This window comes from Dermochelys coriacea, chromosome 26, assembly GCF_009764565.3.
Source record: "Dermochelys coriacea isolate rDerCor1 chromosome 26, rDerCor1.pri.v4, whole genome shotgun sequence".
Lineage (NCBI taxonomy): Eukaryota > Metazoa > Chordata > Testudines > Dermochelyidae > Dermochelys > Dermochelys coriacea.
The window spans coordinates 4513569-4537841 of NC_050093.1; the positions used below are offsets into that span (position 1 = coordinate 4513569).

The window sequence follows — 24273 nt, forward strand, 5'->3', positions numbered from 1 at the left end:
GCCTCTCATTTTGAATGCCCAGTTGGAGGCACCATGGGCCAGATTTTTAAATCCTCTGCAGTGCTAGGTGAGCTGTGGCCACTTAAAAACCAGACCCCAAGACCTTTCAAGTAGGGGACGTGTAAATGGGAACACCCACAGTACGAGGCCACTTTCGCCAAAAGGGGCTTGTGCCAGGTGACAGAAGTCAGTGGCAGAGCTAAGAAAAGAACCAGCGGGGCCCGATTCCAGGGCTGTCCATTTAAGTTGCGGAACACCTTTCCTTGCTCAATTTCTGGTGCATCTCTGGGAGATGGTAAAGAGCACATGGGAGCTGCTGGGACTTTCCGACAGCTCAGCAAGAAACATTTAAATAATTCTCATCCCTCCTACGCACCTCTGAAAGTTGGTTCCCCCCCCCCGCCCCTTTTCATTTAAAAACTAACATTTGAAATATATGGAGGCGTCTGCACTCCTTGTGCTACCTTAACGTAAAATAAAGGGCCTGCAAACTGACAGGCTGCAGAGAATTTAGAGCAGGAAAATTCTCCTGAGCTAATCCTATTGTGACTAGGGCTTGGAAAAAGAGGTGTGTGTGTGAAAGAGAAAGAGATGCTGAAAGTGTGGTGTCTGTATGTGTGTTGGCAATTGTGTGTGAGTGCATGAGTGTGTCCATTTCTGTGTGTGATGATGAATCTGTGTGTATACACATGTGTATGTGATGGAAACCATAGGCGTATGTGCTGTGTGTGTTTTTGTGAGCGTGTAGCACTGTCAGTGTGAGTTTCCGGTGCATCTTGGTGTGTATTCTGTAAGGGTGAGTGGTGAGTCTGTGATGTTGAGAGTGAGGGGTGTGTGTGTGTGTGGGGGGGGGGGATAAATGTCTAACTGTCAATGTGAGCATGTCCGTGTGCTGCCTGGGTGTCTATTGTGTCTTTGTGTGTGTTCTCCATTAGCAGGTGAGGAGAAGTTTGTGATATGAGTGCATGGTGTGTCATTGGGCGTATGTTTTCCCATTTGAGTGTGTGCGTTTGTGTGTTGGTTCTAGGCAAGAGTGAGATGTGTGTGTCTGCAGCAGTTTCTGATGAGTGTGTGGCATCTCTGTCTGTGTGTGTTCGTATCAGTGTGTGGCGTCCGTGTATCTGTGATGTATCTGCTCATGTCTGTCTGCCAAGAGCCAAGGAGACATGGGAAGGGCGGAGAGGCCAGGATGGGAGCAGTCATCACAGCCCCACCATTGTGTTAAACTCCCCTTGAGTCATTAACTTTTATGACAGGTTTCAGAGTAGCAGCAGTGTTAGTCTGTATCCGCAAAAAGAAAAGGAGTACTTGTGGCACCTTAGAGACTAACAAATTTATTTGAGCATAAGCTTTCATGAGCTACAGCTCACTTCAGCTGTAGCTCACGAAAGTTTATGCTCAAATAAATTTGGTAGTCTCTAAAGTGCCACAAGTACTCCTGTTCTTTTAATTTTTATGAGTGCTGCAGGTTCCAACTATCTCTGTTCCAAGCCCATGGCCTCTCCTGATTCAAGGGGTTAAACATCATGACATTAAAATGCAGTTCACCCTGTCACTTGTCTTTTCTTTTATTTTGTCCCTGTCAGTTGGCGTGAGCCTCTCTCCCCCTCTCCTCCCCACCCCCCTTCCCGGCCCTGCCACCTCCTGGTAAATTAGCCTCACAGCTCCTGCTTGCTCTTTTGTATCTGCTGTTGGGTTGTGAGTGCCCTGTGGGGAGGGGGTAAATACACAGCACGGGCCCAGCCTTGGTCAAACGTCATTACCAATGCATTACAGCAGCTCTTAGGGACAGAATGCAGGGACCCATCAAGAGAGCCGGAGCATTGTGATGCAAATAGGGGCCGGGCTGGCACAGTATGCAGGGGGGCCTATGACAACAGGGCTGGGCTGAACAAGGAGATTATATCTTTGCCATAGGGTATGGAGATCAGGGTGGGGACAGATTCGGCGCTGGCATAACTGGGGTGCAACCCCACTGACTTCATTAGAGACAGTCCTGCTTACACCAGGGATGCATCTGGCCCCGGGGCTTTGTGTGCGCAGCAGGGTGAGCTGGTGATTCAAAGGCAGAGCTTAGAGGCAGGTCGCTCTGATTGTGTCTGGCTAGATGACCCTTCACGAGATTTCAAGGGCCTGTTTAACGAAATCAATTGAGGCAGAATGATAATGGGCCATATGTGGGGTTTGTTATAAGGTCCCTGCCGTGCTCACTGCTCACGTCCCTGTGTTACTGAACTGTATTGGGACTGTAAAGAGAGATGCGCTATCATTAATCTGTATGAAGGTAGTACGTATAGACCTCGGCTGAGGTCAGGGTCCCATTGCTCTGATGCTGTACAGACACACAGGATACATCCACACTTACCCCATGTTTCAGCCCACCGACCACCCTCACCATCCACATACAAAGCCCTTAAGCACCTGGTTACATGTGCTTTGAGCCCACCCTTGCAGGATTATGGGTTACAGCCTGTGCTTTGCTTTAAGGCATGCGCCGACCTACCCATTTTGCGGTGAGGATGCAGCTAAAGCATGCGTAGCTGAGGTCATGTTTACATAGTCCTCCAATGTCACTTCCCACTCACCTCCAATGCACCGGAAGCTACCTGTTTATATACACTTCGCTAGTGTTGAACCCTTCATTCAAGGCACAGCTCAGCCTTACCAGGTACTGCATACTGTTAGCTGTCCAGGAGAGCACACCAGGGTTCAGAGACTCTGCCTGTCCCGAAGCAATTACAATATGGACAAGCCAAACAAAAGGTGGGAGGAAGGAAGAAGAAAAGGAGTACTTGTGGCACCTTAGAGACTAACAAATTTATTAGAGCATAAGCTTTCGTGAGCTACAGCTCACTTCATCGGATGCATTTGGTGGAAAAAACAGAGGAGAGATTTATATACACACACAGAGAACTACCCATTGTTTCATGTTCTCTGTGTGTGTATATAAATCTCTCCTCTGTTTTTTCCACCAAATGCATCCGATGAAGTGAGCTGTAGCTCACGAAAGCTTATGCTCTAATAAATTTGTTAGTCTCTAAGGTGCCACAAGTACTCCTTTTCTTTTTGCGAATACAGACTAACACGGCTGCTACTCTGAAACCGGAGGAAGGAAGGATTATTATCTCCATTTTACAGATAGGAAATTGAGGCGCAAAGAGACTAAGGCCCAGATTTTTAAAGGTATTTAGGCACCAAACTCCCATTGAGTTCAAAATCAACTTAAAATCTGGGTAAAAACTTGCTGCAGATCACACAGAGTCTAGGGAGTTTGTGGGAGAGCCAGGAAGTGAATCCAGATCGTCTGGGTCTCAGGCAACCCTTCCTTTCTACTGGCAGCATTACTGACACTGCTATTTTGATGGGGAGGATATTTCCGGGATTGGACCATTTATTCACAGCTTGTGGAATGCTAACTAATTTCTGGCAAGAGGAATCCACAGGGCCATCAGACTGTGACTTCCCCATTTATCACACTCAACAAAGTTTCAGAGGGGGCTAGGGCTTGTAGGAAAGAAAATGCCATCCATTGCAGTCAGACTAGATGACTGTCCAGAGACTGAGAGAGAATCCCTAATTCCCCGTGGGGGGGTGGAAAGAAGGAATGGAGTAAGGTAAAGTGGTCAGAGCACAGGTCTGGGAGTCAGGACTAGGCCCTGGAGAGTCTCTTGTGACACTCAAAACCAGGGGGAAAAACACCTTCTGGTTTTGGGTATCACCACAAGCTTAAAACTCAGGCCAGGTTTGCAGAGATTTCAAAGATGTTGAGCGAATCTGGAGGTGACTGATGGTTTCATTCCAAAGCAGAAGAAACTCCATTGTTTGGCCATATGCTCTGCAAAATTCAAAGCAAAGCACCAAGAAATGCAGCCTCTGCACGGATCTAAATCACAAGAGGAGTGCAGCATGATCACCTGGGACAAACACTGCTGCATTTCACACCAGGCTCCTGGGTCCTATTGCCAGTTCTGACACTGACTAACTGTGTGACCTTGGGGCCATCTTTCTGCACTTCCATTTTCCCTGGATAAAATGGGGATAATGACAACGAGGAAGGTCCTTGTAACATTTAATTAATTCAATTAACATTTGCAAAATGCTTTGACATCCTAAGTGCTAGGGAAGCACAAATACATTTTTATACTAAGTAACATGAATAGAACGGAATGGGTTTTTTCACAGGCAGGGAGAGCGCAGCAGTCTCCCCGTTAAATGAAAGAGTGCGATAGGACCTGCAGGAAGGAGGGGCATGAACAGACCAACCCTTGCCTTCACAAGAAAAGAAAGAAAAATAAATCACATTCCACATTCCTTTCCAAAATCCAGTCATGTCAACCCTGCCACCCTCCCAGGGCTTTCCCTGGGAGAGGCAAATCTCTCCCCTCCAGGCTTCTTTTTGGGTGGATTGAAGGAATTCAGTCTTATCTCTTCACTGCTCCTTGAAGTGTACTTGCTTTGAATCCATTTGCTCATACAGCTTGTCACCTCTTCCTTGCTAATTTTCACACGCTCCCTCTCCCTCTGTTTACAAGCTGATCCAAGTAAAGTGCCTCTTTCCAGCCTTCCTTCTCTGTGTTTATACCATTCTCATCACCTCGGTGTGTCTCCCCCTCTCCCCTCTACTTTCTCTCCTTCATTATTAGTCATCATTCCCATTACAAAGCAAGTAAGGATCCCAGCTAGTGGTCAGAGCTGTGCGCACACAAGACAGACAGTCCCTGGCCCCAGCAGCTCACAGGCTAGGATCTCTGGTGCGCTCTCTCACCAGGTGATGCTCCCCATGTTCCAGCTGACAATCACTAAAGGCACAAAGATGGAGCTCTGAGTGGCGCTTGGAGAATCTGACTCCCGGCGAAATGTTGCCAATTATCATAGTGACAAGGACAAATATTCTATCCAGGGCATCTGACTTACGGTTCCATTAAGAGGTGGACTGACTGAAACCCTGAAACTGACCAACCTCAAATGTTTCTTCTAGGAGTGGGATCGAAATTTCATACCTGGCACAGGTCAAATCGCAAACCTCATAGCCCTGAACTAACCCCCGCAGACCTAGGACGATTGATACCAGCTGAGGACCTAGCCTTGACCTCCTGTGTGTAAGGAGGGTTTCTATTAGTCTCCTATAATTTTACTGCTGGTTTTCAGAGAAGGTTCAGGGAGAGCACAGACCTTCTTTCCCAGATGGAGGCAGGTTCTTAGAAGCCTGCTAATTTCAGCCCTCCACAGAAGTGGCAGCAATAGCACTTTGAGTGCCCCATCAGCAGCACCCACCCTTGCCCATCCCCTGTAATCTTCACCCTAATTGTGCTAATGGGAATGAATTCAAACATCGCCCTTGCAGGCACCATCCTTTTGGTGTTCAATAGTGGTTCCGCGCTGTTGAAGGGCCCCATTAAAGGCATTCATTCACTCTAATTCATTGTCCCCATTCATTCATCGACATTCACTGGGATCATTCTGATCGCAAGCCGTGAGTGAATTGAGTCGGGGAGTCACAAAGCATGCACATGTGTTCCGTCCTGATTTGCCATTAGTGAAGGGGGACACTTCAGATGAAGAATAACCAGCCTGAATTACATGTTACATCCACTCTAATAGCCTGGGAGTCCATCACACTTAATGTTGAATTCACACCCACTGGCTGCTGCTTATTATTGAAGCTGGCAGTAGGCTTGGCACAGAGTTCAGTGGGCTCGATGCCAGTGCAACATGACTCTGTTGTACCATGTCTTGGCAGTGACCGTGGGCAGCTGAGGCCATACCCTTGCTTAGGAGATCCTGCTGCCTGCCCAGTAGCTAAAGATGTATTTGCCCAAATAGGAAAAATGGGACAGAAGTGAAGGATGACAAGAAATCTTTATAAAATCTGACCTTGGGCACTATCTCGTTGTGCCAGTCAGAGATCAGGCAATGCTCGCATGAAGAAGCTCCTGCCCAAGCTAGAGTCCTCTGATTGCAGGCAGCACTGAGCTCAGGATCAGATTCCTTACAGGAGCCAGAATGCATCCGATGAAGTGAGCTGTAGCTCACGAAAGCTTATGCTCTAATAAATTTGTTAGTCTCTAAGGTGCCACAAGTACTCCTTTTCTTTTTGCTAACTCCTTTAGGCTCTTTTGAAAATCTAAGCCATTATGCAAAGGTGCTCAGTGCCTGGCTTGGGTCCTGATCCTGCAATTGGATGCATGCAGATGGGCCCGCTCCACATGGGCATAAAGGTTCACTTGTGCAGAGCCAGTTGCGGGCTCGGGGCCTTGCTTGGTTAGTACTAGAAGAAACCCCGCTCTCATATTCAGTTTCTTCTGGTTCCTGGCAGAGGCGCCATGAACTAACTCACTAGTGCCTCACCGTGGAGATGTGAGAGCCAGCGCTGTCTAACCTCAGAAATAAATTTTGGGTGATGGTGGGGATGTCTGCATTGGACATGGATAGGAAATCTCCACCGAGAAGGGGCACGTAACTGGAATAGGTGATGTCAGTGGGACAGAAGTGTGGGGATCCCAGAATGGGAATAGCTAGGGCACTGCTGATGAGGGATTGCAGTGCTGGGTGTGGGGAGTCCAGGACTGGGGAAACAGAGAGCGCTGCAGATCAGGGACTGAGGTGCACTGGTAGAGCTCTGTCTGGGGAGCCCCGGACTAGAATAAGAGGGATGGCTGCAAGCCAACAATTAGGCACACTGGCAGAGCAACTTGGAGAGGAAAGAGTAGCAGCCGTGTTAGTCTGTATTCGCAATGTATAATTTGCATTATAAATTTGTTAGTCTCTAAGGTGCCACAAGTACTCCTTTTCTTTTTGGAGAGGAAACTGACTCAGCACCTGCCTCTGCTGTGCCTGGTTTTAAACTGCGCTCCCCCCCTTTAAAAAAAACAAACAAACATGAAAATTCCCATTATGGGAGAGCCCTACAGAAAATAATAGCGGATTCTGTCCTTGCTATGGAATAGCTAACGAACGTACAGCAAGGCTCTCATTCACAGGAAAAACTATATGGGTCAGATCCTCGGCTGCTATGAATCAGTGTCGTCTGGCTGACTTCAGTGGAGTAACGCCAGCCTACGCCAGTGGAGGATCAGCCCAATGGGTGCTCAGAGTAATTTCTAAAGAACCCCACTGCATTTCTATAGACCCTTCATGCTTTAATCCCTGTGACATTTTACAGGACTTTCCTATCAGGGTCACCAATCAATAACGTGAGCAAATGTTTTTTTGAAATGCAGTTTATTATTATTTTCCCTCCCCACTCAGAGAGGGACCTAGAAGGGAAATAAACCAGGAACAGTTAGAGCTGGTGGCTAAAATGCCCTAGCTGCAGCTAAAGGGCATTGTCCCCAGAAAGAGCTGAGCTTAGCACGGGCAGGCTGTAAGGTGCTCCGGGCAGGTAAAGCCCCCAGGAAAGTCACGAGATGGACGAAATGACCTAGTTGGATAGAGACGGACAAGGAGGGATCCTCTTGGGGAATCTGCGGCTGAGCTGCTCCTGATAAGATTAATGAGCTTGGCTGCAGCCCCCCTGGGTTAAACAGAGTGTCTCCATGCTGCCTGCTGTAGCTGACCCTTTGCACTCTCCCTGGCTTCACTGGAAGATGAAAGGATTGGTCCTCTCACTCAGAGACTCCTGGTGGGGGTGTGGCGCTCTACTGAAATCCAGCCTGCTCCCCGATGTCTATCAACGCAGCCCCATCTGTGGTCACCTGGTACCCTGCACCTTTAATCTCAGTCACACAGGTGTAAATCCATAGATGCTGGGAGGGCTGCCACACGCTGGCTTGAAGTGGTTTCCATTATATACAGGGTTTACAGCTTGGTTCAATGGCTCTCATACCCTCCACTATAAAAATTGTTCCAGCGGCCCAGTGTAAATCCATTGACTTTAATGGAGTCACTCTCGATTTACATCTGCATACATGAGATGAGAAGCAGGCCCCATGTGTACAGGGACACTTGCTCAGGTTCATCTTCATCTCCATCAAGCCTCATGGTCTTACCAGTCCCAATAGCTGCCGTTGATCAGAGACTGCCCATCGGACCTCTTCTCTTTGCCCTTCAGCAGCTGGGCTTGCACCAACCAAGCCTTAGGATTAGCACAACCTTAGCTAAACTGCCAGAGGTGGGGAATAGACTGTATGTTTCCTTCCCCCTGCTTAAAAGTGGACAAAGTGGACTCTCCCTGCCACCTTTCCCATCTGCTGGGGAATCGCGGTACTGCCATGAATTGTTGAATAAACATGAGATAGCATGCAAACAATCCTTGCCCCAAGAGCTGCTTGAGTTCCTCACAGCTAAGACCATCTCTAAGCCTTATAATTGCTACAAATCCACATGGAACAAGCAGGATTCCAAAGGCTTCATTTTAGCTGAACACAGCAAGTCTGGGAAGGATTTGATTGTCCTGCAGGAAGTGCTGAACAATGCAGGGAATAGGTGGCAAAACAGCAGTTGCCTAATTTGCTCAGTTCGATCTCCCCTCCATGGCCAGTGGTTAGAAATGGGGTAATTAAAGTCAGGCCATTTCCTGCATGAGGGTGGATTGGAAAAGCAAACATTTTCAGCATGACAGGTTTCAGAGTAGCAGCCGTGTCAGTCTGTATTCGCAAAAAGAAAAGGAGGACTTGTGGCACCTTAGAGACTAACAAATTTAGTTGAGCATAAGCTTTCGTGAGCTACAGCTATGCATCCGATGCTATGCCTGCTCTGAATGGCATCCAGGCTCCCTTTGACTTTCTCTCAATGGAACAGAAAACACACCGTTTTCAAAGCCAAGCCATCCTTCATTTGCAAAAATAAAATAAATAAAATGATTTCCATCCTTGAAAAGCAGAGCATGGCTCCTGACTCTCCCCCCCCCCCCGCCCAACCCCCCTACCCCACACAGCTGCAGTATTCGCAAAAAGAAAAGGAGTACTTGTGGCACCTTAGAGACTAACAAATTTATTAGAGCATAAGCTTTCGTGAGCTACATCCGATGGATGCATCCGATGAAGTGAGCTGTAGCTCACGAAAGCTTATGCTCTAATAAATTTGTTAGTCTCTAAGGTGCCACAAGCACTCCTTTTCTTTTTGCGAATACAGACTAACACGGCTGCTACTCTGAAAGCTGCAGTATTGTTACATAGCTTCACACAAAGGATCAAGATGTTATTGTTACTGGGAGCTGTGCTTGAAAAGTTCCAATCTTCCCTCCTACTAGAAATATACCTTGCCTTCAATGTCAAATAATATGGGTGCCAGCGGGGTCATGTTGCATTCCAGAGGGAAACAAAACTTATAGTCAGTGCTCTGAAGAATGGGCTGACTACTAGTGGATGCAGGTTTAGTAAGGACAGCCATTGTGCAAGCTTCCCCTATGTCGCTCTACATTTCAGTCCTCAGCAACACCTGCTATTCTTGTCCTTGGCCCCAATGCATCTCAGTTCTGACCCATTGCACTCTTGGCCCCCTACATAGCTCTGTGAATGTCCCGCCATCCTATCCCACGGCATCTCCAATCCCGGGCCCCATATAACTCCATCAATGCCCCTGACTCAGAGCCCGGGCCCAATCCAGTTCTGGGATCCTCACCAGACGAAATGATATCACATGGAGTGAGGCAACCCATGATGCTACACTAAATGCATCAAGGTGCTTTTCAAATATCCCCATGAATCATGAAAAGCTATTTAATCTTGGGCTTTGGGGTTTAAGCCATTCTCTGACAGAGATTTGAATGAGACCCATGCAGCGGGCAGACAGCCCCACATCTGCTACTATGGGGTTCTTACACCTTCCTCTTAAACAGCTGGTGCTTCAAAAATCAGGAGACTGAACTAGCTGGACCTTGGGTCTGATCGAGCCTGGCAAATTCCTTTGTGCCTCTTAAAATCAAAATCAGCAGCTGCAGTCTATGCAGGGCAATGCTGCCAACACGACTACATTGTGCCCAAATATTGTCCATTTATTATTTCTTTCCTACATTATTTATTTACTCTTTTGATGATCTGTATTGCAGTAGCACCCAGAGGCCCCAGTCAGGAATTGGAGCCACACTGTACTAGGCGTTGTATGGACATATAATGAAACCCTGTGCATCCCCCGAAAAATAATGTCTGAGTAAAGCAAAAAAAGAGAGATAGAACCGGAAAAACAAGTGGCCCAAAGAATCCAATCTACTCTCAGCCTCATTTTGTCACATGAATTTCCAAACCTCATCAGCGATTTAATGCCAGAGCATGGTGCACACACGTGTCATCTCAGTCATGCTCCCAGCACAAAGGAAACGTGTATGAGCCATAGCTAAATATTCCCAGGGTGGTGATGGTGGAGAGATCTTTTTAGTTTATTTAATTCCTAAGAGCATCTGGCTTTTCCCACTAAGGAGTGACTAATACTGACATTAAAGTGTCGCTAATTGGAAACTTAGCTTTGAATCTCCTCTTTTCTCTCACAAGTTTGCTGAATCTTTGGAGATTCACGGTTCAAACCTGCAAGGCACTGAGTGCTCCCAATCTCTATTGAAGTCAGAAGATGTTCACGGGCTCTCTGTCTGTAAGCATCGGCGCCAACTCTGTGGGTGCACCAGGGCTGGAGCACTCATGGGGAAAAATGGGTGGGTGCTCAGCACCCACCAGCAGCCAAACTCCCCACCCCAGCTCACTTCCGCCTCCACCTCCTCCCCTGAGCGTGCCGTATCCCCGCTTCTCCTCCCAGTAGAAAAGGAGAAGTTGGCACCTATGCCTGTAAGAAATTCATGCTCTGCTGATATCAGACACAATTTGTTAGATAAGCTACAGGCAACAACAGGGAGCTGAGACGAAGACCTGATCCTTCAGTCACCAAATTCACAGGACTCTAACCTTTGAATAACAATCTCCCCTGGTTGTGAGCTGTACCCAGGTCCCCTCTCTTCCCATTACAAGTTCCTGGGAGAGATTTCCGCATAGTCCCCAATAGATGTTCCAGCCACATGGTGACAAAGAATCCCTAGCAATGAATAGCTCTTAGGGGTGTTGGTGGTAGACAACAGTTCAGGAAGGTTTCAGAGTAGCAGCCGTGTTAATCTGTATTCGCAAAAAAGAAAAGGAGTACTTGTGGCACCTTAGAGACTAACAAATTTAGTTGAGCATAAGCTTTCGTGAGCTACAGCTCACTTCATCGGATGCATTTGGTGGAAAATGCTTATGCTCATCTAAATTTGTTAGTCTCTAAGGTGCCACAAGTCCTCCTTTTCTTTTTTAGTTCAGGAAGGGTTAATGAGAGATAACATGGCTTGTTGACTGATAGTCACACCCACCACCTTTCCTGGAGCCTGGCCTATACTTAAAGTTTAACCTGACCTAGCTACAGTGCTCAGAGGTATCAAAAATACACACACTCCTGAGCACTATAGCTATGTCCACCTAACCCCTGGTGCAGAAGTGGCTAGGCTGATGGAAGAATTCTTCTGTCAACCTAGCTACTGCCACTCAGTTTGGCGGATTACCTACATGGATGGAAAAAACCCTTTCCAGAGATGCAGGAAGCATTTGCACGCCTGCGCTCTAACAGCGTAATTCTGACACTGCAGCTCTGCTGCCGTAGCACCCAGAGTGTTGTAGACATAGCTGGGATGTGCACCCTCCTAGCTGACAGATACAAAGTGATTATTCTCTTGCCGGGAGGAGGGTGAACGGGACCTCGTATACCCAGCCCTGGTTATTTTTGGTTCCTGGAACAGTGCGAGTCTGGCAGCTGATGCCGAGCCGAGGTGGGTGACAGCTGAATGCCAAGCGTGGCTTTCACTTCAGATCCGAAAGGCCCTTTTCACTCATCTACTTCTGAATCAATAAAACGATCTGCCAAGATGGAAAAAAACAACCCCCAAAAAGATGGTTGAAAGGGTCTGCCTTGGCCCAGGCCCTAATCAGACCCCAGAACGTCACTGCAGGGTGTTCTTCTGTGCTACCTCTGCCTCTGAGCCATGCTTAGGAAGCAGGAAAGGAATATCCTTTGTCCTGTACTTGTACAGTGCCTAGCACAATGATCCATGACCAGGGCTCCTAGGTGCGATGGTCATACAAATAATTAACAACAATCAGGGAGAAAAGTGAAGGGCTCAGAGCTGGAGTTCAGCTGCATGGCCAGAGGCCTGGTTTCTTAGCTGAACTATCCAGACCTCTCTAAAGCTGGAAGTCACATGGAAAAGGGTTCCCAGATGGGACTCTAGGTATTTTCCATTTCCTGATCCCACCAGAAATGCCACAAAAATCTCCCTTCCTTGTGGCCCTTCCAAGACCAGTCTTTGGAAGTGGCCAAGCCCTAATATATCTGAAAAATGGGTGACCCCATCCCTGCACACCACCCGTAACTGCTGCCTATGGAGGAGAAGTTATGAATACCTTCCTGACCTCTGAAGTCCTTTCAGCTAATGCCCAGAAGCATGGATTTGATTTTCCCACCATTTCCTGCATAAGCTCTAGCAGCTTGTAAGACAACAAGCAAAACTGCCTGAATGTATTGGGTAACGTAAAGATAGCATCATGTCAGCAGCTGTCATGATGATGCAATACTGCAGGGGTTAAAACGCCAGAGCCTTCTCTACACTAGGGTTCCTGCTATTGCTGCAACCAGTGGGAAATTTTAGGAGACAACCACAGTGTGGGCAAGGCAGGGAGGGGTAGAATTTGCCTAGGATCAGACAGCGGCAGAGCCAGAAACAAAACCCAGGTGCCTTGGCTCCCAAATTTCCAATTTAACCACTAGATAGTGTGACCTAGGAAAACAATGCAGTCCTCCCTAGCCCTGCTATCTACGATTAAAGCTGCAATGATGGATAGGAAACCCCCTTTCTGACGTTTAATGACCAGCTGGCGTAGTGAAGGGCTTGAACCTCAGGCCCCTCAAGCCAGTCACTCCTCAGGTGCCAGGAACTGCCTGACCCGGTTGTTATTGCTGTGAATAAACCATGGAAATATACGGAGGGGAACTGACCTCTCCATGGATAGTGAAAAGTTAAAAGTTGAGCAGCAGGTTGCCATTGAGATGGGGTTCTGTTTGTAATCTCATCTTCTCTTTTCTTCCTCTTCCGACCTAATAAAGGGCAGCTGGTAACCAATGGGAAAGCAGGGCTCCATCGGTCTCCTTTGGATCAGAGCCTCTGATACAAACACAACCATGGGCACTTGACAGCCTTTCAGGGCACAGGACACCTACAACAGCCTGCCACTTCCCACTCCCCCTACCTTGTACCCACTGGCGCAGCGCAGGTGTCACTGGGATTGCCTGCAGGAGCACTTTTTCACCTTGAGTTAACTGATTGGCAATTGACTCAAGGCAGCTAAATGTACGAGCTAGTATGGGCACTCCCCACGCGTGTGTCCTGGAACACGTCTCCCCAGGGGAGAATTTGCCTCACTAAGTTTAAGGCAATTCTGAGATTAGATACCATAATGATTGGTGAGACAGAGAGAGGAGGAAGGAAGGAGAGAGCATCCCGAATCTTAGCTTGGAAATTGACGGCCTGACTCAGAAACTAGCTCCCAGGAGAGAAAGGATGTGGGGTTAGTGGGAGTTTCTGACCCTGACAGTCCAGCTGAAATCCCCGTGTTCCCTCTCTGAGAAAGTGTAACAAGAAGAATCGCTCTGAGGGCTGCCGCTACCAAGCTGAACAATTCAGTGTCACTGCTCAAGCCTCTCTCCTGCTGGCAGCATAAATGGGAGCTGGTTTCTACCCTACGCTCTGACTTCCCATCTCCTTGAACGTTCACCTCCCTTCATTCCTGCTGTTCCATTCACCTGCACAGCTCACTTGCCTCATGGAAGCAATTGAGCTACTTGCGTTCTGCGTCTCTTCACCTCCATCCACCCCTGACAGATTTTTCTCCCTGCTTGCCCCCCTATTTGCACTATCACAATATTCCTCCCTCAAGTGACCTTTCCTGGCAGAATAAGCAGACAAGCCCTCCTGGTTGATTCCTTAAGCCCCTCATCTCAGGGTCAACTTGGGCCAAGCATTGCCCCTTACTGGCTCTGCTGAGGTGTTAGCCCCAGGAAGGATCACCACTAATTTCCATTGCACAAGCGCCCATGTGTGAGAAGAGCTGGGACTCATGAACATCTTCCCCTAGTGCATATCCTTCCTGCCCCCATAGTCTTATAGCTGCAACATGACCAGACTCCTCTCCCCGGGTAGAACCTCAAAGCTTCATCCATTCCTTTAATCAAAGTTTTACCCTCCAATAGAAGGGAATCAGGTTTTACTCCCATTTGTGGTTACCCACTGGAGCTGCATGAGTCTCACTGGCTAGATACATGTAATTGCAAGCCACTGATGCGTGCTACAGGCCCGCCTCTGTGCCAGTTCACAAAGGAAATGCATTATTTCTACCCCCAGGTATGTAGCTCTAGCTCTTTAGTCAAGCAGTTCAGCAGTTCAGTCCCCAATTTGTCAGCCATCTAGGGTGACCAGATGTCCCAATATTTGGGGCTTTTTCTCATATAGGCTCCTATTACCCCCCCACCTCCCATCCTGATTTTTCATACTTGCTATATGGTCACCTTACAGCCATCATATAACAACTCCACCACCGCAGCTCATCATCTGGGTTTGAACCAAAGACCTACAGTATTGCATCACAGACCACCACCACCTGAGCTAAAGAAATAACTCCATTAGCCGATAGCAGTAATAGGCTGTTAACTCTAGTGATACAGCCACAAAAGGAACCGTTTTGTAAGTGGGATGCAGCCAAGCTGGCAGTTCCAATTTCTAAGGGTTTGAACTCCCCTTTACTTAGAGTTTAGATTCATTCAAAACCAAAACCAGTAGGCAAACCTTGCTTATCCAAGCAGCACCCCATACTTTGTTATCTGAAACAGACATGTCCCAAGTGCATTCATTTTAATCTATGAACTGTGCAATTTAATATCTGCAATTACAGACCTCACTATGTAAGCCTTTATGTGCTAAAATCAGACTTCTCTGCATAAAGACTTGTGCCCTGTAGCCTCGCAGTACCAATAGCTCTCTATCAGTCTTGCATTTAGTCCATACAAAGGGTTCCTCTGTCTGCCTATGGAGTTTCCAGCATGCCCACAGCATCTAAACACCATAAGCAGAATTAAGAAAAGCAACTTTTCTATCTGAAATGACCATACCTTCTATTCCTCTCTTGCTTGTGCTGTCAATTATACTTGCTCTTCAGCCAGACCCTTGGCGGTTTTCATGTCCCACATTATTGGACAAACGTGACTCTACAGTAGTTGAAATAACAGGAAAGGCAACGGCTGCATTTTGCGCGAAGTAAGGGAGCAGTCTGCAGAGCAGAGCTGGATTCAGACTGACACATGAAGGCTTCCACCATTTTGTAAGTCTCCTCTTTCTCTCCCCCTTCTCCTACTGTTCTCAAGTGTGTATTGCATTCCCTCACTCCTGCTCTATTCAACTAGCCTTAGATGGAACAGCAGTTGCAGGAAATGTCTGGAAAATCCAGTTCCCTTTTTGTATTTTCTTCCTTCTCTCTTTTGAAGCTTGGCCCATTGTGAAGTCCGCCCCTTTAATTCCTGGCTGCCAAAGGAGGCAGTTATATCAAAAGAGAAACGTACATCAAACTTGCAAGGAATATTCAATTAACTTTTAAACAAGATTGTCGGTAACCCATTTGCAAAGATATCATTTAATTTTTTTTTTTTCCAAATATACAGGCACTTACATTTCACAGAGGCATGTCTGCTGGTAGAGTAGCTGTCTTTGCTGCTGCCACCACTGACATATTGTTAAATGTCAATTAAAGATGTAAATATTCCTTGCAATTTGCATGCTGAATTAGAACCTATGACATAGTTTTCTTTGCTTATGCAATATGGCAACCAGCCAAATTCATCCCTCTTGCATCTGTGAAACCTCAATAAACTCCCCTTAGAAAATTCCATTGATGGCAAATGGTCTTGCATTATTACATGGCAAGGTCAAATGAGGTTGTCGGATGGATGCCTTTTCTCTTAAAGCAGGATGTAGGCATGAGTCCAGCTGTGGGCTCTCTCACACAGCTGTCGAGAGCCAGTGCCCTAAGCCAGAAAAATGCTTATCTCCCCAAAGCAATCGGCTCAGGAGATGAGCCTTTGTCATAAATAATTGGCAATAATAGTATTGTAAGGGACTACATTGTGTGTACGTGCACCGCTGCCCTCTGCTGCTTGGAATCAGGCTGTTTGTCACAGGCTTTATGTTGCAAACAAAGCTAACGGAGATTCTCTTTTAGCTCAAGTGGTAAATGGCTTTGCTTTTGCAGCAGGAGGATCCTAGTTCTATCCCTGTTGTTTCCAGCCCATGTGGCTGTGGTGAGCAGCATGGGGACAACACAGTAGCCCTCTCTTGCAGTCCTGGACCATGACAGGGTCCCTAGGAGCCACAGTGATACAAATAATATAATAATAGCAAAGGTTCCGAGCTGGTTAGGATAAGCATCCAGACAGACTCTGCAAACCTTCTCAGGTCCCAGCCATTTATTAACCAGTCCCCAACGTCACCCCTAATTTTAGATCATGCTCACTTTTTCTTTGTAATCTCTATCTCTTGAAAAGAACCTCAAAGGCAAACACAGCAATGGTGCTATTGGCTCTATGCTTTGAATGTCCTCCCTGGGCCTGGCTTGCACCAGAGCTTAACCGCAGTTTTAGAGCAGGGTTTTTTTTCCTTTCTTTCTGTTTGTGCACCTACAAAAAGTCTCGCAGGAAAAACCAAATTCAAGAGCAGCAAGGTAAACAGGCAATGTCAAATAAATTAGGTAGCTGGCGACTTTTAAGGCCTCCCAGCCAACCAGCTGGGGGAAGCACATGATGGAGGAAAAAGGAATATGGAGACACAAGAAAGTAAACAATCAGGCAGTAAGAAGAAACGCTCAGGTTTCCTACCAATGATAGACCCTCATCTACCCTGAAGTTTGCAGGGCCTCTGTTTAGCCCCAACTAGAACTGGATGGAAACGTGTTTTGTGCCAGTGTGCCAATTTGTCTCTGGTTTGATGAATTTTTGGTGAATCAAAGCCTTCCAGGCAGGTTTCCATGGCAAACCTGCATGTTTTCCTGCCAGCTAGGCTGCTGGGGATCTGGTCTTCCATAAGTAGGTCAATTTGGTGGCATCCACACCAGCACTCAGCGTGGCTTATCCTCCATTGCTCTGGCAGCTGCGGATGTACCCGGGGTGCATGGAGTTTCCACGGGGAAGTACCTCTCTGCATGCCCTGAATGCCTCCTTAGAAAGCACAACCCAGTGTCAACTCACACCACTCACTCACAGGGCAAGAAAAGTTTCAGAGTAGCAGCCGTGTTAGGGCAAGAAAAGGCTCCCAAAGGGAAGGACGGAAGTTAACAATCTGGGGATAATTAGCTCAGTCTGCCCAAGCCCAGTGTCCAGAGCAGGCCTGGGGCAAGGGGGCAGCAAGCATCCTGGGGCTCAGTCACCCCTTTGCACAGTCTCTCGTCCGCACCCGCAGGGACATTCCAGGGTTACTGATGCAACTCCTGGTGGCGTCTTGCACGGGGCAGAGAACTGCGCCCAGCAGGATTTAATCATTTTACAGCCACAGGCTGATTGTCACTTCGGAGCATCCCAAATCTTTCCCTCTCTTTGAGAGGGCCACTCCATTTCCCCCCCCCCCCCCCGCCACACACACACACAGTTCTCTCTGTCCTGGAGCCCTTCCCTAGCCACCCACCTACCTACCCGTGTGCCCTTCCCTGTCTCTCTCCCCCACACGGGTCACCAGAGTATCTGAATGCACAGACACCCTGCAGCCTTCGGGCCCTTGCGGTGGGTTAATGAGCAGGAGGGTATCCCGCTGTCGAACGGTTCTGTTGCTTTGCATCCCTGCCACAGCCAGTGGCCCTCCTACGCCTCAATCTGAGCAACCTGCTGCTCTGCCCAGGCTGTTGCTTCGGCCTCTTTTGCGTCTCAGCCAGTGCCTCCAGCGCCGTTGCTCCTCAGGGGTTGTTATCTAGCAGGCTCTTGAGAAGTTTAAGGTCTGTTTTATAGTCCCTATAGCTCGAACCGCAGGCTATGCTTCAGAGTTTGGCTACTCTAGAGTGGGAAGGGGCAATTTCCAGCTTGAGGAGACTTACCTGAGCTCCTGCTCATCCAGCCAGCGTGCTAAGATTTGCAATGTAGCCAAAGCTGCCTGAGCACGTACCTGAAGTGGGGAGCTAGTCCCCGCTGCTCATCTGCTGTGGCTACATTACTATGATTAGTGTGCTAACTCAATCAGAGCTAGCAGGGGTGTGTCTACCCACGTCATTACACCTCCCACTCCATTGTAGACATCAGTCACAACTCCCCTTGACCACAACCTCTTGATCTCTGGCCTTCAGGCATCTCAGCACCTCTCCCATCCCTCCAGTCCAGCTAAAGCCCTTTCGTTGGGACCATCCCTCTTTCCTGCTGCCCCAGTCACCTGACCACCACCCACCTCCATCCTGCATCTCTCTTTCCCCTCAACTCACTCCACGCTCCTTCTCCTCACCATGCCTGGCTCCACCTCTGTTCTCGTTCCCTCAGGCTACCCCATTCCCTTGGCACATCAGCCCACTTCCCAATGTCTCCTCATCGCTTTATCTTTGAGCGGATCATTTCGATTTAAGCAGGGCCTGGACCTTGCTGAGTGCTCTGTGTGTGTTGCCAGGGGCAAGCCATGGCATTTGTAGGTGGACTGTGGTCTGGACTGCAACCACACTGAAGTGTGGGCTTGCCAGAGGGCTGTGATCCAGGCCCATCTCTAGAACTAATACAATAATGCTTTAGAGAGGGCTCAGGAGTAGTAACCAAGACACACTGACAGGCCCTTGAGGGATAGCTCACACTAGGTCACTTCTGTTCCCAGCACCCGATTCCAGCCTTGTTAACTAGTGTGGTGATGAGTAAGAAACCTCCCTCCTTGCCTGGCCAGCCTATATCAGGCACCCTACTCCCTCCCCTCTTGCTGCCTCTAAAGAGACCAAACAAGTCTCATCCCTGACGTCAGACGGCCTCTGTTCAAGGTCAGTCCGTTCTGTCCAGTTCCACCCTGTGAATGCCAACACTCCAGCAGCTGCCCCCTCACACTCTTCCCCCAAGTGCCGGAGGTGTTCCCCGTGCTGCTCCTCCACAGCCCCATTGGTAGGAGCTATCAGTCAGCCACATTTGGGGAGGGCTCAGTAGAAGGCCCCCTTCCCTCGCATCCAGCTTGCTCATCCAGCCATTCCTAGCTTGCAAGGGCAAGTGCACAGAGAAAAGGCTCAGCCCTCAGGGGGGACTTGCGTTTTTTATTAGTACAGTCGTTAGCGAGGGTACCGATTATGGCATATGCCCATTCTCCCCAGCATGGGAGCAGAGTGCCAGCCTGGAGTATCTTTGCTTCTCTCCCTTCTAGTGAGCCAGGCATTGGGACACCCTCCTTGTCCCCATTCTCCAGAGTGGAGACATGGCTCGAGGAACCCTTGTTTTCTGCACTCCCAGAACAGAAAGCCCCAGCCTCAGGCACCCCAAACCACTCAGCAGGGCTTTTAAGGGAAGTAACTTTTGAGTTCTCTCTTTCTTGTGAGAATCGAATGTTTGTTTGCCTCCCACTACTCTTCCAGCCCTGCCTGCCAGTGAAGAATGACTAAGGTGGTGGGTGGAATTAGAGTGAATTAAGACCAATTTAGTAGCCTGCAGTGCCAAGTGAGGCTGTCATATTGGGAACTGGGTCTGTTACAGACACAGCTGGGTGTCTCCAACACTAGTGAACTGAAGGGGTGAAGGGTAAAATACAGTGTGCGTGCATGCGTAGCTCAGATGTGAGAGACCGTGCAATTGTGGCTGTGATTGTGACAGAAAACGTACGTGTGCAACTGTGTGTGTGAGACAAAAGGCCAGATTGTGTGTGGCAGCCCCATGTTTTGCGGGTGCACTTTTGCATGTGCAATTAATGGCACCCACAGTGTATTGCACCAGTGATTTTTTTGCACGCAGAATTCACTGCACCAGTGATTTTGTATCCAAAGATAGACATCCAAATGGCAGGGTTTGCATGCTGACAAAATAGCCCCTTTTAACATTAAGTCCTGAATTGGGTATGAGACTGTGAAGCTTTGTGCAATGTCATGTGCATCCAAGTGTCCTGTGTGGATTTGGGTGTGCTACTGAGAGTGGGTGTGATTACAAGGGGGTGCATGAGGCTGTGGATGTCTTAAGATGAACCTGACAGGCTCTCCTCTGGTGAGGTATTTAATCAGGGTCTGGAGTGACGGAATCAGGAATTCAGATAGTGCAGCCTCATTAGGACTTTTGTTCCAGGTGGTGCACTCCACTGAGATCACGTCTGCTCACACTCCTACTCACCACATCACTCAGCAAGAAAAACAACCTCGCTGGCTGTATTTGAACAATGAGTATTAAGTATAGGAATAAACACTTGGGAGAGAGATGGGATTAGGCACTGCTTTTTCGCCTCAAACGAGCTGGGCTCCAATAGGCCTTAGGTCACAAAGGCAATGAGTTTGCTGATCTCAGTTTAGTACATAGATATTTATTTTTCCACATGGAAAAGAAAAATATAATTAGTCTCAACTGGCACTCTCTGGTTGAAAAGGATACAGGACTAGCCAGGAGGAGGGGACAGCAGAGCAGGATTAAGGGGCACTGGCAGAGCTGTGAGGAGGTTCAGGACTAAAATAATACAGTGTTGTATCAAGTCGGGGAGCAAGGATCTCAAGGCAAATACCCTCATCACATGACAGGGGTTAGTCTCCACTGATTTAATGATATAGATCCTGTAGGTCAGGATGAAGGTGCATTGACAGAGCTATGCACACAGGAATCTTGTGCAGAACTTGACCGCACTGTGCCTGCCTCTCAAACATTACAAACTTTAAACATTTGCCAAATTTACCCACACATTTAGAAAAGCGACACACACTCCACAGACCCCAAACTCCAAATTCTAAACCAGTGCAGAAAATCCACCAACACCGCAAACCAGTGAGCCAGCTTAAAAAGGGAGCGAACCCCAACACACGAAAACCTGCCCACATCCGCGGGCATCCTCCAAACTTCTAATCTGCTAGAGGGCAGTGAGAGGCTGGGCTGCTGTGTTCCATGATGCCCAGCTGTCTGGACACCACGAGAAGACGACAGTACCTGTGGGAGGTGACGGCACAGAGCATTCCCCTGCTATGGCATCGCTAAACCCTCAAGTGCTGCTTTTGGCAGCAAAAACAGAGCCCTGATCTTCCCATCGTTGGCATATGAAACCCCATTAGACCCAAAGACAACACTGGCACCCTCACAGACCAGTAAGGGTTTCTCACATGAATACTCACACAAGCATCCATATTCTAAACACACTGCCATGAATACCCGAACACACACACACACACACACACACACTAACACACGTGCGCATGCATCCCCCCCCCCCACACACATAAAAGCACTCACATCTACAGAGACATACACCCACACAAACAATAAGCCCTTTCACCCTCACACTGTTTGCTTCTCCCTCTCCACTAACACAACACCCCCTCACTGCTTTCCCACAGCAACTTATTTCTTATGCAAGAGATCAGTCCTTTTCTTGAATGTTGTACGGAGCTGGGAACAGTTATTGCAGTTCTAGCTCTTATCTTCCCAGACAGTACATGGATTCCCATCGTAGCAGAGCCGGATGTATAACTCAACTCCCCTGCACTCTAACTGAACCAAACTAGACCTTGAGGCTCTCATACCAGAAAAATGTTCTCCACTTTCTTCCATAAGGAACGTTTCAAGACTTAGTGCAAGGAAGGAGCTGAACCCGAGATAACCGGCTGTGCTGCTCTGACAGAACTCATTGAGTAACTGGTATTAAGCAATGAATATTTCTTGACGTTCCTGTGCTGGGCACCACAGAGTTACTGGTTTCATATTGGGCAAGAGCAATACCTGGCTTTTTTGGTGATCTCTGTCTTGGTGTCTCAGCCATGTGTGTTGTAATTCGTAGGAGCTGTGAGCTAGGCTGTGTGCGCTATGATTCGACATAGGGCTGTACAAAAAACACACACAGAGCAATACATGCATTAAATTGTGTGTCCTGTGTGCTGGGTGTGCAACCAGTATTCATTGTATATTGTGTATACATTGTGCATTGTCCATCCACTATGTTGCGTGATGCGTGTGCCCTGGGCATGTTATGTGTGTAATTTGCATTGTGTGTTGCATGTGAAGTGTGGGTACTTAGGTGTATGTCAGTTGCACCGAGCACTGCATGTTGTGTCTGCACTATTCATGTTGTGTATTGCCTATGCACAGAGCATACTGCGAGTGCACAGTGTGTGTTGCCTACATCCGATGAAGTGAGTTATAGCTCACGAAAGCTTATGCTCAACTAAATTTGTTAGTCTCTAAGATGCCACAAGTCCCCCTTTTCTTTTTGCGGATACAGACTAACACGGCTGCTACTCTGAAACCTACAGGATTGAGTTAGACAACTCCAATTGATGAGCTGACGAATCAACAGCGCCTGGATCTTATCTCTACCCCCTTTGGTTCTCTGTCCTCCTGTCAGTTCTCCTTCCCTGCCTGGGACTCCCCCCTCCCTCTAGTCATAGGGGCTGGAACGAGGGGTGCTGCTGCACCCTGTGGCTTGAAGTGGTTCCCATCACATACAGGGTTTACAGTTTCATTCCATGGCTCTCAGCACCCCCACTCTACAAACTGTCCCAGCGCCCCTGCCTCTGCTGATGCAAGTCCACTTACAGTCTCTCCTGGGACAAGTCCAACCTCTTAACAACCCTCTCATGTTGCCGCAGTGACTGGATCGAAACTCCGGCAGGTGCTACCCGGCACCCCTGCCATGTCCCCAGCCCGCTGAGCTCAGCTTTCTGTCCCCCCTGCATCTGATGAAGTGGGTTCTAGCCCACAAAAGCTGATGCCCAAATAAATGTGTTAGTTTCGAAGGTGCCACAAGGACTCCTCGTTATTTTTGCTGATACCGACTAGCACGGCTACCCCCCTGAAACCTGTCCCCGCTTGTCCTCTCTCCTCTGGGGCTGGGAGCGCCCTGTCCAAAAGGGCTCATCGCCCCGGTGCCTCTCCACCAGCCTGCTGCTCATCTCCCCAGGGAGCCCCGCTACCCAGAGAGCACCTGCCCCAACATGCAGCCCGTCCCCTTCCCCCTGCACCCAGCGCCGGCCTGGGGCCCCCGCTAGGCACGGGGGGGGGGAACTTACGCTCCCTGGCGTGGCGCGGCTCTCCTGCGCCCTCGCCGGCTCCACGGACGCGCTCAGCGCCGCCGAGCTCCTGCCGGCGAGTTGGCTCCTCGCCCGGCCGCTGCTCCCCGCTCCGTCCCCGGCAGGAGCCGCCCGGGCTGGGGGAGGCGGAGCTGCGCTCTGCACGCCCCGCGCTCATTGGCGGGCCGGCCGCAAGCCGGGGGGGGGGGGAGCCCAGCCACCGGGCTTTGTGTCCTGCATGACAGCTGGGCATTTAGCAGGGGCCCCCCCCTTTCTCTGCCCGCTAGCTAAAGCATGCACCGACACCCCCCTTCCCCAAGCGCCCCTTCCCCTTGCAAGCAGAGCCGGGCCCTGCCTTAGTTCCCGGGCTTGCTGTCACCTTTATCATGGGGGGGGAGCTGAACTGGTGGGGGAAAGCCAGGGGAGCGGGAACAATGTGTACAGAGGGGGTGCTGAGAGCCATTGAACCAAATTGTTCTCCGGGTGTATGATGGGAACCACTTCGAGCCAGGGGGTGCGGCAGCCCCCCTCGTTCCAGCATTTATGGGGAAAGCCGGGTGGGATTTAGAGATGGGCGCGCGCCGGCTGGGGCTGCACTGTTTCGCACCTCCATCTACCCCTGGGCAGAATGGCAGGTTTCAGAGTAGCAGCCGTGTTAGTCTGTATTCGCAAAAAGAAAAGGAGGACTTGTGGCACCTTAGAGACTAACAAATTTATTTGAGCATAAGCTTTCGTGAGCTACAGCTCACTGCATCGGATGCATTTCGAATGCAGAATGGCTGCACCATGCGACCCGCTCAGAAGGCCCCACTCCCACGGGTGACCGTGAGCCCAGATGTAAATGACAACACAAGGGGCAAAGCAGGGGGAGAATCAGATCCCATCCTGTTGAATCCAACACAATGTTTCATAACGATTTAAAAAAATGTCCAGAGAGTCTCTCTCTCTCTCTCATATGTGAAGGTGGCATGTAAGCACCGATACCAATCGCCCATTACTATCTTCCATCTCCTAATCCATTGTGGAAAACTCCCAACAGCACTTAACAGGGATGAAGGCAATAACGGCTCGGTAGTAGTTGTCTGAGCCATCCGACAGA

General features: G+C 48.8%; 1 protein-coding gene across 5 annotated transcripts in view; it reads right to left on the reverse strand.

The window, feature by feature from the left end:
* Positions 1 to 23372, reverse strand: part of LZTS1 (leucine zipper tumor suppressor 1) — a 44607-nt gene extending 21235 nt beyond the window's left edge. The window contains exon 1 of one of the 5 annotated variants that reach the window (XR_006277091.1): positions 23175 to 23251. The gene's annotated coding sequence lies outside the window, so the exon portion shown is untranslated. Of the gene's footprint in view, positions 1 to 15111; positions 15873 to 23174 lie in introns of those variants that run through there. The other 4 variants (XM_038385117.2, XM_038385118.2, XM_043502957.1 and 1 more) reach the window with 4 other exon arrangements.
* Positions 23373 to 24273: the final 901 nt, after the last annotated feature.